The sequence below is a fragment of the Nycticebus coucang genome, chromosome 20 (genome assembly GCF_027406575.1).
Source record: "Nycticebus coucang isolate mNycCou1 chromosome 20, mNycCou1.pri, whole genome shotgun sequence".
NCBI classification, from domain to species: Eukaryota; Metazoa; Chordata; class Mammalia; order Primates; family Lorisidae; genus Nycticebus; species Nycticebus coucang.
The window spans coordinates 20,933,505-20,937,283 of NC_069799.1; the positions used below are offsets into that span (position 1 = coordinate 20,933,505).

The window sequence follows — 3,779 nt, forward strand, 5'->3', positions numbered from 1 at the left end:
TTTCATTTTTTCTTCAGGTATCTTAATGATTTCAGAAGATTTACAATTCGACTTAAAAACACGGAAACTAGGGTCTGGAACAGCTGAAACCGGTTTGAGAGGAGCTGCTTCCTGCCGCTCGGCGCCGCCTGGAGCAGCGCTGGCGAAGCGCAGACGGCGGGCGCCCAGCATCTCGGCCCGCGGCCCTCGCTCTCCGACGCGGCGGTGGCCCAGCAGCACGACATCCTAATATAAAACCATCAGAATGACACCTTCTCAGTTTACCTTTGAAATAAGAGGAACTCTTTTGCCAGCATGCTATAGAAAGCAACCATTGTACTCAGTAGAGGAGTATCAGTTCAGTATCGCTACTTCAAAGGGTACGTTTTAGAACCAAAGACTATCGGTGGTCCATGTCAAGTCGTAGTTCACAAGTGGGAGACTCATCTACAACCACAATCAATAACCCCTTTAGAAAATGAAATTACAATTGACAATGGACAATTTGGAATCCACAATGGTGTTGAAACTCTGGATTTTGGATGGCCGACATGTCAGACTGAAATAAGATTACGTTTGCATTATTCTGAAAAACCTCCTGTGTCAATAACAAAGAAAAAATTTTTAAAAATCTAGATTTAGGGTAAAGCTGACACTAGAGGGTTTGGAAGAAGATGACGACGATAGGGTGTCTCCCACTGTTCTTCACAAAATGTCCATTAGCCTGGGGATATCCTTAATAAGAGACCATGAGTTCAAGTGCAGGCATTCGCAGCCAGAGTGTGGTTACAGCCTGCAGCCTGATCTCTGGACAGAGTACAGCATACAGACAATGGAACCCGACATCCTGGAGCTAATCTTTGATTTTTTTGAGGAAGATCTCGGTGAACATGTTGTTCAAGGTGATGCCCTTCCTGGACATGTAGGCGCAGCATGCCTCTTCTCATCCACTATTGCTGAGAGTGGGAAGAGCGCTGGAATACTTACTCTTCCCATTATGAGCAGAAATTCCAGGAAAACAATAGGCAAAGTGAGAGTTGACTATATAATTATTAAGCCATTACCAGGATACAGTTGTGACATGAAATTTTCATATTCCAATTATTGGAAGCCAAGAGCACCATTGGATGATGGCCATCGAGGTGCAGGGAACTCTACAACAACTGCCCAGCTGACTAAGGTTCAAAAAAATACTATTGCTTCTTTAAGAAATGCTGCTAGTCATGGTGCAGCCTTTGTCTAATTTGATGTCCACCTTTCTAAGGACTTCGTTCCTGTGGTATATCATGATCTCACCTGTTGTTTGACTATAAAAAAGAAATTTGATGCTGATCCAGCTGAATTATTTGAAATTCCAATAAAAGAATTAACATTTGACCAACTCCAGTTGTTAAAGCTTGCTCATGTGACCGCGCTAAAATCCAAAGATTGGAAAGAATCTGTGGTTCAGGAGGAAAATTCCTTTTCTGAAAATCAGCCATTTCCTTCTCTTAAGATGGTTTTAGAGGCTTTGCCAGAAGATGTAGGATTTAATATAGAAATAATGTGGATCTGCCAACAAAGGGATGGAATGTGGGATGGTAACTTATCAACATATTTTGACATGAATCTGTTTTTGGATATAATTTTAAAAACTGTTTTAGAAAACTCTGGGAAGAGGAGAATAGTGTTTTCTTCATTTGATGCAGATATTTGCACAATGGTTCAGCAAAAGCAGAACTAATACCCCATATTATTTTTGACTCAAGGAAAATCTGATATTTACCCTGAACTCATGAACCTCAGATCTCAGACAACCCCCATAGCAATGAGCTTTGCACAGTTTGAAAATCTATCGGGAATAAATGCACATACTGAAGACCTGCTCAGAAATCCATCCTATATTCAGGAAGCAAAAGCTAAGGGGCTAGTCATGTTCTGCTGGGGTGATGATACCAGTGATCCTGAAAACAGATGGAAATTGAAGGAATTTGGAGTTAATGGTCTGATTTATGATAGGATATATGATTGGATGCCTGAACAGCCAAATATATTCCAGAGCAGTTGGAACGCCTGAAGCAAGAATTGCCAGAGCTTAAGAGCTGTTTATGTCCCACTGTTAGCCGCTTTGCTCCCTCATCCTTGTGTGGGGACCCTGATATCCATGTGGATGCCAATGGCATTGATAACGTGGAGAATGCTTAGTTTTTATCGCACAGAGGCCATTTGGGGACATGCAGCACTGGTCTGGGTATTCACTTTTCATCATTGAGCATTGTATATCTATGCCTTTTGGGTTTCTCAGTTCAATGAAGCAATAATGAAGTATTTTACTCTTTCACTACAGTACTTGCAAGAATTTCAAGTATGCTATTTAAATCACTTGGCCAGGTATAATTTCCAGTCAGTCTCTTTACAGTGAGAAAATCTATTTGTTAGTAAATACTTTAAATGGAATATGTAAATCTATAATGTTAAACAAATGTTCATTTAAAAACATAGCACTTTGCAGTTAACTATATAAATAGCTCATATTTACACTTCTTAGAGCTTTTCATTTGATCAGGTCTGAAATCTTTAGCACTTGAGGAAAATGGCTATGCATAATTATACCTGACCATGGAAAAATAAGTACCTCAAATGCATGCATTTGCACTGGTGATTCCAACTGCACAAATCTTTGTGCCATCTGTGTGTATCAGTATTTTTTATGTGGACTGACGTGCACACGTACCATTTTAATTCAGGATGAGCCTTGAGGCTGCTCTGTCATTTTTCCACTTGACCAAACCAGCCTGGAGGTGAACCTTAAAACTTGTTTCCTAAATCTTTTAGAAGTTGTTTTACATAATGCTTTAGGGTAATTTAATGTGTAAAATATTAGTAAGAAGTATGTATTGCATACTGAGTAGCGTAGATCACAGCATATAAATATAATTCAGTGCATGCTTTGGGTTTTAATCATGAGATTGTACACGTTTACCGCTAAGTCCTTGCATCTGTGGTGCTAGGTGAGCGTGAGAAGATGTTGAGGACTGCAAATATTTTGTTGCCTAAAAAAAAAGCCTATAGGCATTTTAAATATGCTTAAGTGTCTCTCACTACCTATTACACACTGTTGCTTTGTGGGTTTGTTTTGTATGTGTTGTACAGTAGTTATATCTCCATACAGAGAAATAAATGTCCTGCATTCTAAAAAAAAAAAAAAAAAAAACAAAACACAGAAACTAACAAAAGGACTACCCAAACTGACAAAAATAAATTAAAATGTGCTCATATTTACTGACAGAATCAGGAGGCTATCATATGTTAATTAGACTCTACCAATTTTTGAATGTAAGAAAAGCATGTAATCATAAAGCCAGGCTCTCCCCTTAGGGTAACAAAGAGCAGCTATTCACAAACTGTTCTGCCGAAAATACACCCCTTCCCAGGCGGTGCTTGTGGTTCAGTTGGTAGGGCCCCAGCACATATACCAAGGGTGGTGGGTTCCAACCCAGGCCCCCCACCAGCTAAAACAGCAGTGACAGCTACAACCAAAAAAATAGCCTGCATTGTGGTGGGTGCCTGAAGTCCCAGCTACTCGGGAGGCTGAGGCAGGAGAATCGCTTAAGCCCAAGAGTTTGAGGTTGCTGTGAGCTGTGACCCCACCGCACTCTATGGAGGGCCACAAAGTGAGACTCTGTCACAAAAAAAAAAAAAAAAAAAAAAAACACCACTTCCAGCAGCCACCCTAAAGGAAGCGGGTGTCCCCAACCCCCAGAGAACTGTGGGCGCTGCGGGCGTAGCCTCCCCTTTCAGCTTTCCGGCTCGCCACCCCT

The 3,779-nt window shown here is 40.9% G+C and overlaps 1 pseudogene; it reads left to right on the forward strand.

Moving 5' to 3' along the window:
- Positions 1 to 294: 294 nt before the first annotated feature.
- Positions 295 to 2,163, forward strand: LOC128572771 (glycerophosphocholine phosphodiesterase GPCPD1-like; annotated as a pseudogene).
- Positions 2,164 to 3,779: the final 1,616 nt, after the last annotated feature.